Below are 16106 nucleotides of genomic sequence, written 5' to 3'. Positions count from 1 at the left end.
CCTGAAGGGAGCCCACAGGAAAGATGGAGAGAGACTCTTGACAAGGGTCTGGAGTGACAGGACAAGGGGCAATGGCTTCACACTGACAGAGAGGGTAGGTTTAGGCTGGATATGAAGATGAAATTGTTCCCTGTGAGGGTGGTGAGGCCCTGGCACAGGTTTCCCAGAGAAGCTGTGGCTGCACCATCCCTGGCAGTGTCCAAGGCCAGGCTGGATAGAGCTCCAAGCAAGCTGGGATAGTGGAAGGTGTCCTTGCCCATGGCAGGGGGTTGGACTGTAAGGTCCCTTCCAACCCAAACCATTCTGTGATTCTGTGATTCTTTGATCTCAGTTTGCCATATCCTCAGTGGCTCAGACTTCATCACCTTGGACGTAGTATCATGGCAATTCCTTGTGCTTGAGGCAATATATCTCGTAGCTCTGACTCAGGTGTAATGAAATGGGGACAGCAGCATTACCTGACCTTGGGAGGAGCAGGAAATGGATTGTTTTGAGATGTATGAATCCCTATTTGAGCAGTTCCTCTGGCTGGGACCAACACAAAAGGCAATGGAATCAGCTTTGGTCCATTTTTATAAGGTGCTGGCAAATGTGGGAGATGAAGCAGATCCATTTCATTAGGCTGGTGCTGAAGGGGTGCCCTGTGAACACTGTTGGTAGCCACTGTGGTGTTGACAATACTAACTTCCCAGTGACACAAATGCATCTCCTAATCACTTACACTCTCTAAGAGATCAATTACACTTTTCTCAAGTGTTGTAGGACCATTAACCTTAGCTTACTGCTCAAATTCAATGTGGTTAATTATAGCCTAAGTATCTACGCTTTCATCTTGCAATGGCAATTGGATATGGGAATCTGCAGTCCTTCATACCCTGAACTGGTGCACAGGGCTGTTGTGCGCTGCTAAATGGCTGCCATGTCCCGCTCTGGAAGTTTTTCACAGAGGGAGATGCTGGAATTTATAAAGACAGCTATTTTTCTGTGTATATTCAGTGTCAGTGGAAGTGAGTAGGGATAGAAGCAAAACAAATAAACAGACTGGAAGGTATATCACATTTCAAAGCAGTAGTAACAAACATTCTTTTTGCAGACCAGTCAGCAGGAGAATAAAATAGCTTCAATATCAAAATCAACCTTTTTATATCCTCAGTGATCAAGCCTTTGAATTGCAGTTTGCTGAAGAAACTAAGACTGGCCCTCTCAACTGATTTCCTCTTCAGCTGACATATCTTTGGCTTCTTTCATTTGGTCCCTCTCATATGCATTTGCAGTCACCTGATATTGCCATCTCCTAGACAGGAACAGTGATTGCTGTCTAAAGTGCCCTCCTCAGGGTCACACAGAACCAGAGCCTCAAATTCTACCAAGAGCTACAGTACTGCTGGTATTTTTTATTTTTACCCTTCAGGAGCAATTCTGCCCCAAAGTGGAAGCTGTGTCTTGGTACAAAATGGGCATCCAATGGGCCTTGATTATAGCCAGAAGTCTGGACAAACTTCAATGGAAAGCAAGGAGGGAAAGTGATTGGCATGTCTCTCCAGTCCTGTGACATGGAGAACACACAGGCTGCCTTGGCCCTCTGTCTTGGTTTGAAAGACAGGTGTCTGCTAAGGAAGGCAGAAGACTCCCTTGGAATGTCAAATGTAACCCCCCTTCCCTCTGAGTTATGATAATTTTGAAATCAAGGGGGTTTTAGGAAAAGATGTGGGAAATAGGAATAACAGTTCTTTACTATTATATATATAACCAGTCAAACAAACAGCAACAACCATGGCAGTAACAGCAAACAATCACAAACCCAGTGCCAGCCTTCTCGGCTGTCGGGCCCTTTCCCCTCGGGTGCAGTTCCGCTCGCAGCCGGCAGGGGCGCTGGCGGCTCCCGGTGAGCAGGGCAGGTGCGATGGTTCCCCCGCGGCTGCAGGGGGCGCTCCGGAGCGAGCTCGGGGAGCACGCGGCACCGGTGCCCTGGGATGCCGGGAAGGGATGGGACAAAGGAGCTTCACACCGATCCTGGTGTCCGGCCGGACCCTCGGGAACAGCAGGCTGGAACGGCAGGGACGAGCACAAATCCCGGGTGGCAGACGAGATGTATCCAAACAGGGAACCCCCCGGAGGTCTGGGCAGGCAGGGCGAGCACGGCTACAGCGCAGCGAAGGCTCGAAGCAACGGCAGGGTAGGGCAGCCACGGCCCGGCTCCCAGCGGGACAGGGAAGGTGGGCTGGGGATCCTGGGGCTTATCCAGCAGAAGGAAAAGCAGCCAAAGAAAGCAGCCTCCCTCTCTGTCCAAACACTGGGAGACCGAACTGACCACACACCCAGGTGAAACAAATAAGTAGCCAGCTCTTTTGTTTTTCTAAAATATACAGCCATTTGTTCCCATAGCAACATGTATGGGGAAAATTCCTTTAACAGAAAAAAAAAAACAAAAAACAAAAAAACCAGGAGAGCTCCTAAAACGCCAACACCTTGGCAGGTTTCCACTGCTCTTTCCACAGACTGCTGGGCCCTACTCATCCTTTGTGAGTCACTGTACGCAGAACTGCAGTGCACTTACAGCAACCAAAGTGGAGTGAATCCCCTGGTTCTGATGTATTTGTTGGTATCCAGATTCTGTAAGAGTCACTTGCTGGGTTCAGGAGAAGGATCTGATGAACCTTGTTTCACTCCACTCACCCATAGTCCTCTAAAGATTTTATAGCCCCTGCAATGCTGCTGGTCTCCTGCAGCCCTTCTCCACCCAGACCATACTCCTTTCACTTGCAGTTTTATCCACCCTTCCTAGATTTTTTTATTAACTCTTGACTTTCCTTTTTCTTAACTCATGGTGTGCCAGGATCCCCTCCTCACCCTTCAGCCATTTGGGCTGCCAAATGTTCACCTACCTTGTGTGTTTCCTTCCTCGTCCTGGTCCTACTCTGCTGCTGCTGCTGCAGAATAGAAAGATCTTAAGGCAGCAAAACCAAATGGTGCCTTTTGTAAGATGTGCTAGAAAAAAGGACTCTGAGTAAGTTCTGAATCATGAGAAATTTGAGATTCAGAAGGCATTTCCCTCAGAGGAAGCGTTTGAGCTCTCTGAGTTTAGGCCAGAAGAAGAACTAGTTTGTGTTTCCTAAACTGTATGGTGAACTGTGCTGGACAACAAACCTGCAGGGAGCTGCACGGTTTTCCTGGCCCAGGTGGGATGGAGAGAGGAGGCAGGTAGGACTGATAAAACTGAGGTAATGCCTGCCCAACATGCAGGTGGAGGGTGGGAGGTGCTACATTCCTGGTTCTGTTTCCACTGCCCCCCACCCTGGTTCTGATTCTGCTCTTGGTAATGAAAACCTTGGGCACTTCCACTGGCGGTGCTGGGCAATGGAATTTAGGCACAGCCATGAGTACTAAGCCAAGCTTTTGGTCTTTTTGGCAAGTACAGCCTAAGAAATTGAGCTCATGTTGCAGGACATGAGTTAGCCAGTGTTTCCACAGCACTGGGTGTCCCAAAGCTCTCACAGCAGGAGAGGCATCATTTTCTCTGTCACTGGCATGTTTGAAAGAACACCAGAGCCTAACAACAGGAATCTCCACATGTTTATTATTCCTCCAGTGTTCTGAATGCCAAAATTTGAAAACATAACTTCTTCCCAGGCTGAAATATCTCCTTCCCATTTCTGGCAGTATTTCCTCCCTCTTCCTAAGTCTAATCAAGGAGTAAACCTCTAAAAGTACTGAGATGCAATAGTCTAATCATCATTACTGTGTTAAAAAGTCGATGGCATGGAAGCCTCTGAGTAGCCAGCTTGGTAGCATTTATTGGGATTTAAGAGCTTACTATAATTATCATGTCCAGTATCTGCCTGGATTGATGTGTGAGGGGAGAAACAAAGGAAGATGGAAGCATGTCTTGTTCAGGGTGTGCACAAGATCAATGAATGGCTGGATGGGCAGATATGAGTGGATAAATATGTACTCTTTCAGGCAATTTCATGTTTTTCCAGCCAGCTCTCTCTGTTCTTCTGACATGCTTTGCAACAGATCTGACAAAGGTTAGGCCTATCTGTGGATTGAGATCATGAGCTGATGTGATTTTTGTCCAGTCTTCATGATATCATTTTTCAGTGCCTACATACCTCCAGAAACACAAGTTTTCCATGAGATTGTCATTTTTTTTTTCGTTTTTTTTTGCTAAGAAGATGCTGCCTTAGCAGGTGACTTCCTAGCATATGAATCAAAATCACTGCAGAAATCACATTTTACATGACTCTGGAAGCTTGTAGACACAGAAAAGTTACAGCAGGTTCCCAGCAATACACCTTTATCTTTTGAAAGTTCATAATCTTGCCCTGGGTGTCTTCCCATCTATCCCACTGGGCTGGATCTATCATTTTGGTACTTTCTATGGTACAAATTTCTTTCTTGGTCTCTTTTGGAAATCATAGGAAAATCTGAAATGTTCTAGGTTTTTGGGTCTTCATCACAGTCTAAGCCAGGATTCCTCTCTTATCATCCTATAATTTCCAGCCAGGCGATTTTTTCTTTTTTTCCTGAGAGAAGGACAATAAAAAGAAAGTCTTGTTTTAATTAATCTTTTCCTAAGGTAACTTTGCTGCTTTGAGGTCCAGGATAAACTAATTTTCAGGATGATGGAGTCACATTATTTGGTGAACTTGCCATTACTAATGTAGCACTTCTGAAGCATAAAATGGATTTTAAACTCATGGAAAGTCCAGCAATAAATGTCCCACATGGGTTCATGCCCACACTAGATTCTTCTGATACAGATCTACAGTCTATGAAAGAACGGAAACGGGATTTTGATATTTTTAGGTGCAAAGCAGCCTGAGACTAGACATGTTTGTTTGTTTTTTTTTTTTTATCTGGGATTTTCATTGAGCTCTTGAATGTTTATTTCATATTCTTTATGATTTATGCAGGGCTTCCCCATCTGCCCTTCCCTTATTCCCTGAGATCCTCCCCATCGTCTGTCTTGGGGAGCCTGGCTGCCGCCGCAGTCTCTGATGAGCTTAGTCACAATAATGCTGCAGAGTTAAGCTCCTTACACTCAGGCCTGGGAGAGCTGGTAATATTATCCAAAGAGCAAAAGGCTAAAGCAATGCTTGGCCTGTGTTGTTTCATTCAAATTATGGCTTGAGGGGGTGGTGGGCAGATGTGGTTTTACCACCTGAAACCACTTTCCCAGAATCACAGAATGGTTGGGATGAACTTAAATATCATCCAGTTCCAACGCCCTCCTCAGAGCCCCATCCAACCTGGCCTGGAACACTTCCAGAAATGGGCACAGTTCCTCTGGAAAACCCATGCCAGGGCCTCACCACCCTCACAGGCAACAATTTCTTCCTAATACCCAATCTAAACCTGCTCTCTGTCAGTGTGAAGCCATCGCCCCTTGTCCTGTCACTCCAGACCCTTGTAAATAGTCCCTCCTCATGTTTCCTCTCCTAGTAAACCAGTAGAAATTTTATGCAGTTACCATCTTCACCACTTTTGTGCCATCCCACAGGGGTCCTGAAAGCTGCCCTGTGAATTAAAGTGTGTTATTTTGGCTGTGACTGGATAAACAAGATACGACATATTTTGTAATCCTCTCTTTAGTAGGATGCCCTGGCACGACTTCCAAAGGCTTCACACTGATGGAGAGCACGTTTAGATGGAACATTATGAAGAAATGCTGGCTAGAAAAAGGTAACACTTTGAAGCAAATGAGCCTGTTTGAGATCGTATTTTGACATATAACATCTGCTTGGGAAAGTCACAGAAAGAAAATGTAACACAGCAAAATACTCCGAGGCACAATTTAAGTTTAGACTGATGAACTTTGCACCCCTTCTCTCTATGGACAAGAAAGCTCAAATGAAAGGCCTGTGTGAAAGGATTTTTCTTATTTCCACATCCATCTTTGCACATTTGCATTGTACAAGCAGATCCCTAAAGGACAGCCCTGCATTCAAAGAATGCACTTAGCATGAAATGCTTCTGGCAGGGAAGCGCTTCCTAGCTTTACCTTGAACAGGTAATATTCTAAAATCAGCTTCATTTAAGCCTGAAAAATACACAGAGGAGGTTTGAGAAAAATATACAACATTTCACTGGTTATTTTCATTTTGGGGTGCACTGGGTTTGCAGAGCACAGTTTTTGTCACGGGGGTGAGGAGCTGCTGGAAGCTTTCCCCATGTCCACCAGAGCCAATTCCAGGTGGCTCCAGGATGGACCTGCCACTGGCCAAGGCTGAGCCCATCAGGGATACCTCTGGGATAACAGATTTAAGAAGGGGAAAAACCCCACAACTGCACAACTGTAGCTGGAGACAGAAGTTCAATGTCAGAAAAACCAATAAATATTTAGGAAGATACCTGTCTCCAAGGATCTGAGGTATCTGAACTGTGTCAAACTTTGATGTGCTGAGTAGATAAACCCTTAGAATTAACCATCAGATTTCTGTCCACACTTTCCTGTTTCACTGAGCTTTGTCTAAGACACCATGACTGGAGCCTGTTCTCCTGTAATTTGCACTGCCTTTTTTCTCTATATCCAGATGGCCAGTGCTTGTGTTCACCTGTGCAGGGACTTCCATGTTCAGCAGGTTCTTGCAGCTCAGGAAAATAAACTGCTTTTGGGCTGGGGAAGCTTTGGAGAGTCTAACTGCTGTGCTTTGAAATACACCCCCAGCTGTCCACCCTGAATTTCTGCTCTTGCTTCACCCATAGTAAAAGCAGCACTGGAAAACACTCTCTTTCCTTCCCTTCTCAGGTTTGTACTCCAAGATAATCAACTTAAAACTTCTCAGCTAGGTCAGTTTTTACTAGGTACATACTACTGCCTGCTGTTTCTGTTGCACAGACAAGCACAGACACTAAAATCCTGATTTACACGAGTCAAAACTCCAGCACAGTTCAGCAAAAACACTGCAGAGCCTAAATGAATCCCACTGGCCTGGAGAGGTACTTTTGACTGCAAGTGTCTTGAGTTTTCTGTGCATTTGGAAATGATCCCTTGGACTTAGCTGAAATAGTTTGCATGGGGTTTTTTTTGTTTGTTTGTTTGTTTGTTTTCAAGTCAAACCAAAAGTTTTTTATGGATGTTTCACAAGTATGCAGCAGGATAGCACATTGCTGATCTGTAATAATTAAGATCCTGACAAAAGAAGATGAAAGGCACATTTTAGCTATGATGTTTTCATATCCCTTTCTTCTTCCTGCTGTTTGTTTTGAATGCATGAATTTTTTGGGGGGATGTTGAAATGTTGGTATCTCTTGCCTAATTTGGTTTACAACAGACCATTGCACTTACTCTACATGGTATCAGAAATGCTGTTTACCTTGAAAACTTTGTCAAGCTCCTTAGAAAATGATGATGCTCTTTATCTTTTAGTGTTGCTCACTTACCTGCATCTGGAGGCTGCTCCTTAAGGCTGTATCTGAACTTCCTGACCCTTGTTTTCACTCTTCTGGCATCCTCAACGAGGAGCAAATCCATCAGAAACCATGACTTTGCACTGCACCAAGAGCTTGAATCTGGCTCCACAGCTCCCATCTGCCAAAGCCCCAAGGCAGAACAGCAGGAAGAGGGACCTCTGTAAAATACTTCAGGTCTTGGAATGGGAACCATCATCTTGAAGTGACCATCCCTGATTATTTTCTAAGAGAGATTCAGAGTTTCAGAGGGAAAGGAAGGTTTTGCTTGTATTTATGAAGCTTTGGCTGTTCTTTTGAAGACATTCAGTGGCCCATGGAAAATGCTACTTAGCTCCAAAAGATGGGAAATTGGACAATTCTTCCTTCATAAAATAGGAGTTTTAGCTCAGTGTGGGCCTGAGCAAGTTGAAAGCTCTTGATTTGCGTTTATTGAAGTGATTAAAACCACATAGAGGGAAGGAGAAATAAAATTGATAGTTTTAACTGAGCTAAATCTACCCCTGGATATCTTGTGCATTCCTTGCTGTGACACCTCGTTCCCCATTCGAAGGTTGCTTTTGTTTTCATCACAGTTGAAAGTTGATTGGACTAATCTGCTAAAAACTCAAGTTTTTAATTCCACAGCATCATGTGCCCAAAAGCCAGGCTAATGCTGAGACACAATGTGAAGAAAGTGGGTGGACAGAGCAGATAGGAAAGATACAATGCCAAGGAAATATTCCATTTAAATGCTGCACCAGGGGGACATTCTCTGCCCCTCCCTGGGAAAAGCACAGGAAAATTGGAGCTGTTTAGGAATCTGAGGCTGGGATTTTAGCTAATTCTGTAGATTGCCTTCGGGACTATGTCCACCATGTCAATAAGGGCCAGCTGTCTCTGGACTTCTCCATTTGCTTATTCCTGAGTTATTCGAATCGATGTGCTCATATTACTGAGAGCCCCACAACAGGAGAGAACTTGCCACAGATCAGCTGCCAAGTGGGTTTTTTTTTCCCCTCTTTTTCTGCTGCTTCATAGTAAGATGCAGACGATGGAAAAATGAACTGGCTCATCTTGGCAGCGGGCAGTGCTGCATTGCCATCTGCTGCAAAGCCACAGGTGTTCCATGGAAGATGGAGATATAAGAGAGGACTCATGAGGAGTTTTGAAGGAAGGGAGGGCTGCAGTGGAGACAGCACGCTTTGGATCACCAGTTCTTGCTAAATATCCAGAGTAAATTAAATACTCCTCATGCCACAGGAGATCCCTCTGGTTTATAATTTCATCCAGGACACCTCTGCTGGCGAGGAGCACCATTTCCACCCAGCAGGGACAGAGAGCTGGGAGTTCCTGCCGCAGCTGGGGAACTAGCCAGGAGCAAAAGAGAGCAGCACAGCAGGGGAAGCAGTATGAAAGGACTGGGAAAGATTTCTTTTCTTTAGTGATCAAAGCTGGACAGAGCCAGAGGTCATGCTCCATTAGGAACAAATGGTACTGTTGCTCCCTCTCCAACTTTCCAGCTGTGTTGCTGAGAGTCAAACTGGAGATTTTTATATTCTTCTACTGGCACAGGATCAGGGCCACCTGAATGAAATATCACATGGACATGCAATTTCTTGCTCCACAGAGACTGCAGTCTACATAGGAAAGGCAAGATGGGAAGGGGAGGAAAAATGTCTGGACCAAGCAAATGCTGCTGCTGAGGGTCACAAGTGAGAACCAGGGTTCTGGGACTAGAATCCAGCATCTAGAACTTTATCTAGGTTTTAGGAGTTATCATTTAGGATTTATTCTGTGGATGAGAAAAAAGATTGCCCTGTCCAGAGTTTGTCTCCGATACTTTTTCAATACCAGTTTTTCTCTGCTTCTTGCAATGTGTTTGAATTTCATGGACTCACAGAATGACTGGGGTTGGAAGGGACCTCACAGATCATCCAGTTTCAACCCCCTGCCATGGGCAGGGACACCTCCCACTATCCCAGGTTGCTCAGAGCCCCATCCAACCTGGCCTTGGACACTTCCAGGGATGGGGCAGCCACAGCTTCTCTGGGCAACCTGTGCCAGGGCCTCAGCACCCTTACAAATTTTTTTCCTCATATCCAATCTAACCCTACTCTCTGTCAGTGTGAAGCCATTCCCTCTCATCCTGTTACTCCAGGCCCTTGTAAATAAATTCTCTTCATTTTCTTTTTCCTTTTAAGAAAGGAGGTATGAAGGTATCAGTCCCCCTACAAAATAACTCTCAGAACTCATGGCCCCAGCAAGTGGTGGGTGTGTGCATTTATTTGCTTTTATTGAAAGATCCTCATACATCAAAGTGTCTCAGGCACAAAGAGGAATAGAAGCCAGAGCATAAATTCACCTTTTTAAGCTTACACAATATCTTGAGGAGTATCATTTGACAGAACTATAGATCCGAATAATCTCCTTTCCGCTGCATGCTGCAGAACGGAGCTGTGATAGATGCAGGAGCCAAGGAACCTGAAAAAAAAAAAAAAAGCAAGAGGAACAAGAGCAGATCACCACAGCGAGGCATAAACCAAAAGCCCAAGCAAAAATAAATTCACATACACTGTGCAAAAGGTATCTGAAGCCATCTTTCACAGTTTAGTTACCTTCAAAAGCAGCAATATTTAGGCACTGTCTTGCTGATTTCACACCATTTTCCAACTAGACATAATCTCTGAAAACAAACAGATTTTTTCGATCCCTTTTTTGTTGTTTTTTAGAAAACAGGAAGTTGGTCATGCTGGCTCAGATCAATGAACTGTCAGAAGAGACCTCCTGCCTTTATTCCTGGCTTGTGCTTGATGCAAAGCTCCTCCTTGACTTGCTTTCCCAGCCAGATATGTAATGATGCCAGTAAGACACATACATTACTTGCAGAACCCTGTGGGGAATCAGGGCACACCATAAACCGTAAGTTTGGATTACCAGGATGTCAGATGTTAAAGCTACAGCTGCAAATGAGACAGAGCCTCAGCCAGACCTTCCTGAGCACAGCAGCATTATTCCACTGATGAGACCCACTGCAGAATTTCCCATGGCTCAGCTGTCTCTGTGGTGGATAAAAATCATTCTTGTGCAGACAACATGCACAGGGTTTATGAATCACTTGAATGTCCTTTAAATCCTCAAAGCAGGGATTAAGTAGGACTTAAGAGGAACATATGACTTGTGCTTGTCCTCAATACAGTGGTGACTTTCATATTATGTGAGGAAACAGCTCTTTTGATTGTTTTGTGTTTACTTGGCACTGTCCATCACATCCATCACTGGATGTCTTTGTTGTTTCCCTGGCTAGAATGAAAGAGCAGCCTGGTCTGCTCCTACAGCTCTTCCCCAAAAAGGATTCCACAGCAAATTGACCCTCCAATCCCTGCTGTGCCAACTGCTAACAGTACTCTGATTAATTTAATGCTCCAAGTTAAAATTCCCAGATCCTTCCTGCGGCCGGCTGAGTAGGGGGAGTTCTTCACCTTGGTGGGCTGGCTGGTAAAGTGAATCTTTGCACAAGTGAATTTGATTTCTGTACCACTTCCTCCTTAATGAGGAGGATTCTCCTTTATCTCCTTCAGTTGATTGTTTCCTCTGATTCTGCAGCACAAAGGTCAGAGTTCTGCTCCATACTCTGATTTTCCAGCTGGTAGCAATCCAATGAGATATGCACAGTCACAGATGCCTGTGTGTTACAAGAGTGACCATTCTTTAACAAGGTTAACTCTAAAAATTCACAGCTGTGGATAACCTGAAACTACTCATGATTTGTGATAAATTTAATAAATTGTAGAGACCAATTAAAGAAGGGCTTGCTTTATGTTGAAATAAATTATTTTTACACATTTTCTTTTTTTTCCTATGCCACTCACCATCTTCAGCTGCTATATTTAATACATTTTCAATCTCTGCCTTTTCCCCACAATACAAGATACCCAACCACAGAAATAGTGTTGCAGATGAAGATATCATCTGATATCACTTCTTAATGATTATATTTCTATCTCTTTTTATCAGTCAAACAAAACATCATAATTATTTTTCTACTGCTTTGCCGTTGTAGGAAATTGGCTTCATTGAACAACACACAATGACCTCAGGCCAGTCCAGGTAAAATTTTCATGAGAAAACCTGAAATCCATCCATAGTTTGGGAACCCTAAATAAATCCATATTCATTCACAGGAGAAAAGGGATGGATTTGCCATGTGTAAAACATGCGAGGACACTGGAGGCCTGGGTGCTTGGGTATCACCTGTTCTTGCAGGTAGGTGGGATTCCTTTCACCTCACCCAGGCCATGGAAATTTCCATAGGCAAAATGTTGGGTTGTGAGCAAGCACAACCTCTTATTTTTAAACTGTAAAACAGTTTATGTTTTAACAACAACAACCAGTTTATGTTTTTAAACCATATCAATAAGCATGAGGGAAATCAAAGATTGTGATTATGACAGGCTCTGGATCCAAATGATCAAACATGGATCACCTTGAGGTTTCAGGCAGACACCAAACTTCCTTCCATGAGTGGGTTTTGCTGGCTCTGCTACACATCCCAGAGGCTGAGGTCTTTGCCAAGGGTTCTCTTGCTTCGGGGATGTGGCTTTGACAGTGATTACCTGTTCCGAAGCACATCTCAGGGTGTAGGAAAAGAAGATATTTGGTAAGACTGGGCCAGAACAGTGGTCTGATATTCTGGTTCAGATTTGGAGCATGCCAGTGCGTGTCTTCACCTCTTACATACACTGTTATCAGCACAGCATTTGGAAGTAGCTGCTGGCAAGGCATTTTGCACTGTGCTGTTGTGTTTGCCCTACAACATCCATCTCACTGCTCACCATGCTTACTGCTCCCTGTCCCTTGTTGAAAGGCTCTTCCTGGCATGCCTCACACTATCAATGTATTTCTCTGCTACACAGTACAATGGGATCATTATTCTGGGATCAGTCCTTAGACACTGCTGGAGTCCGAAAATACTGCTCTGAATGTTGAATATTAACTTGCTGACTGCTGCTTTGAGGCAATTGGACACAGACAGGAGGTAATGCAGATGAATGTCCTATCTCTTATCCTACATAATGCACAAAGATTTGAAAAGTGGGACATAAGGGGGCAAAAGCTTTAGAAATTCTAAAGGCAAGCAATTTGTAAATAAATCAGCAAGTTGCCACGTAGGGAGGGAGAGATTAGTCTGAAGTGTAATGGCCCTACTGCAATGTGCTCACTAAGCACTCACTGGCATTTTAAACACCATGAGACTTGATTTTGAGACTTCAAGTGAAAATAAATCATAAAAAGAGGTGCTCAGAACTCAAGAGCTGTGATCTAACAAAGCACATAAGGAATACAACCAACAGGAAGCAGCCCATTCCCTTCTGCCACAGCTAGCACAGAAGAGGCTCCAGAAAGGGAACAGGTCACAAACTTCTCAAGTCCAGAACAGACCCTGGCCCAGATATAAAGTAGGACAAGCCACAAAAAAGCAAGACTGAGAAGCTGGAACAACAGCAGTGCCCAAGGCACAGGAGAGATGGGACATCGATGGCCTGGTAGTGTCTGAGGGGTGCCTAGCTGCCTTCATTCTGGGTAAGACTTAGAATTATTCTGAAGCACTTACAATCACCTGGGGACAAGGCTTCAAAGCATCTGGGTCTTTCACTTTAATACACAGTAGCCGCCGGTGCTTTTGTTTACTCAAGTTCCTTCTTTTTCTGTAAATAATTGCTTCTGCTTCACTTGAGCTGTCTCTCCAGCAGACAAGAAGCATTCTGGGCAGGCAGGTCAGCAAGCACCCTGTTCCTGAAAGAGGACATGCAACTGTAACTCGAAATTGGGGCTCTAAGGCAAGGATATGTTTGAAACACACCCTGTTAAGCATTTTTCCCCTCTCTTGCATCCTAAAAATAAAGCAAGAGGAAGCCCTGTTGCCAAAGCAGCTCTGCAAAGCAACCTGCACTGGGAATTTTCATCAGGGAAGGACAACAGTAGCAAGGAGCATTTCCAACCCTCTGCCACAGACACAGATGCTTGAACTACCTGCTCAGCAGCTTCTGCCCTTGTGTGGCTCTTTCAGGCTTTCTACAGGTTTAGAGCTGGGGCTGAAGATCCTCAGTCCCTCCAAGAGAGATGGAGCCCCTTATTGCCAGGGGTTTGACTTCCCTCATACCTTTTATGTTACTCCATTTCCTGCTAGTGTGGCTCTGCTGCACAAGCACCTCGATGAAGATGTTTTCTGGTTCGGTCTCTGCTCAGACTGTGTCAGGACATTTCTCCCAGCTCTGCAGCTACCTTTGGCCCTCCTTTACCATTTTCCTGTCACTGTAGCTGCGACCTATGCTCCCTGCCAGGCTGCAGCTGCTTTCCTTTGGCCTTACCTGTGCTGCTGCTCTCTGTCTGTGTTTGTATCTGCTCCACTCTGAGCAGCACACACAAATGACCATCTCTTTTCTCCATTTCTTCATTGTGAGTGTCTTGTTCAGTGTAACTGCTTCTAAAGGCTGGCTGCTGGACTGCAACCCAGCCCCCTGCACACGTTTCCTTCAGTAGATGCATTGGCCGTTCCCTATTTAGTCTTAGGGAAAAAGCTTTGCTGTGGCCCAGCTCTGGCAGGTAAGGATCTCTTTCCTCACTGCCTTGTTTTGACTATCAGTCCCTGCACTGTTTATGCTGCTAACTTTGTTTGCTCTCGCTCTTCTTCATTTTGATACCCACGGCAAGACATCTGGTGCTCAAATCTGGCCTGTGAAGTGCTGAATGGCACAAATCCCGCTGCACAGTGCTACGAGCCGTGTCAGAGCAGGGAGGGCATGCAAGGCCTGTCAGACTGTGGGAAGGCACTGCTTCACTCCTGATCAGCTCTTCCAGAGCCTCCTCCAGAGCCAGCTCCCAGAAAGCAGACCATCCATCTCCTGTCCTTAAAAATGACCATTTGCAAAGGTGTCTTGGAATGGCAGGAAGATCCCAGCTGATCAGTGTTTACCCTGACCACGCTCTGCAGAGCTCATTGGTGCCTGGCCAGTGGAATAGCCTGGCTCCAATAAAGCACCCTCTATCCCTAGGTATGAAGTTATTCATTTCCTGATGGCAGCTCTTATATCCTCAGGGATTACTGCTTGTCCTGCTTTAAATAAAATCCCATCTTGCACATGTGCACACACACGCAGACACAAACAATCCTTTGCCTAGTAATGAGATGGGCGATGCCTGTGCTCTTTCTTCCTCCCAGCACAGCTGCATACTCTGGACACAAAGTGCTTCCATGTCTTTATCATTGCACCCAGACAGCTTCCAGGAGCACTCAGCACTTCCTCAGCACGCTCTCCTTGTGCTGGAGCTCATGCTGCATCTTCATGCTATGCCCCAAAGTGACACACTGGGACTGTCCCACCCCCATGAGCAGGAGCAGCAGTTCCTTGTTTATCTGGCTCCATCCCAGTCGTGTCAGGGCTCAACCACGAAGTGCTCCAGGTGCTGACTTTGCAGCAAGGTCCAAGCTTTCTGTGGCTGTTCCAGGGGTTTATAGCTATTTGGGACTGGTTCCCTGCATTGGAGTGCCTTTACCCCATCACATGGGGCCCTGACCACTGCCAGATCTTGTCTCTGTGTGACAACTTCTTTGACGATTCTCGTGTCCCGAGAGGCAGGAAGACAAAAAGAAGAATCCAGTAGTTTATCTCCTCTATGAACCACTAGAAATCCTTCACCACTTTTGCTCTGGACATTTCCTTTGTGGCTCTAAGGTTTTTGAGGTATAGTTGGAAACACTGAAAAGTTCAGAGGTGTGCAGGCCACCATCCCCTGCAAGATTCAGCTTATCTGCATCCAGTCTAATATGCTGTTCTGAGGGTCTGGAATCATGGCTGGGGCTCCTTCTTCTCCAAAACTTCCAGTTCCAGTGGAAACTGCCCTCAGCCACTGCCTTGGTGCCTGGGAATCCCTCCACTGCATGTCTTAGTTTCTGCTGGGAACACACATGATCATGATTCCAGCGTTCACATTCTGTCAGGTGTGATAATAACCATGAATCCAGTGTAAGATGCTGCCCTGACTCATAAGAAATACTGGATACTTTTGAATTTGATACATCTAATTGAGCCTGACTTCTGTCACTGCTGAAGATTGGTGACTTCAATCCTGTAGACACTGGTTTGGCATCAGTGTAGATTCTCATTTTATGCAGATACCCCCTGTTTTTCATTGTCACTGCCACTGATGTATGCTCTGCTCCTTTCTCTGTAGGTGTCTTCACATCTCTCCTTTATATCTCTCTTTTACATGTCTCCTTTTCAGGAAATTTCCCTCAGTAACACTGAGAGTACCAGCAGACTACCATGTTTTGGTAGCCTGAATTTCAGGTCTGCAGTCAGCTTTTGAGGCAGGCACCAGCCTGCTTAAACAAGAAGGCAACGCTTTTGGGGAAGGCTAAATGAAGCCCGTGAGGACTTCTCCCTCCACATGGCTTGCTCAGTGATGGATGGTCTTTGTGAGTGTCCTTTACCATAAGAACAAGTGATAATGTGCCATATTTTGTGGCAACTTATCAAGAGCTTGCAACTGCCCACTGGCCTTAAAATATCCTGTGCTGTAAACTCCAAGTCCTATTGCTGCAGTCTAATGTTGCTGTTAATGAGCCTTCCTGGAGTTCTGTTGCAGGTGACCTTGCAGCCCAGCTAGGGCTAAACCTGGCTCTGGTTTTGTGGGGTAGCTGTGATTATGGC

Source organism: Corvus kubaryi, unplaced genomic scaffold, assembly GCF_017639235.1.
Source record: "Corvus kubaryi isolate FWS band 111438036 unplaced genomic scaffold, C.kubaryi_AGA036_p1.0 74, whole genome shotgun sequence".
NCBI lineage: Eukaryota > Metazoa > Chordata > Aves > Passeriformes > Corvidae > Corvus > Corvus kubaryi.
The sequence above is the reverse complement of the archived record's forward strand: the minus strand, read 5'-3'. Positions refer to the sequence as shown.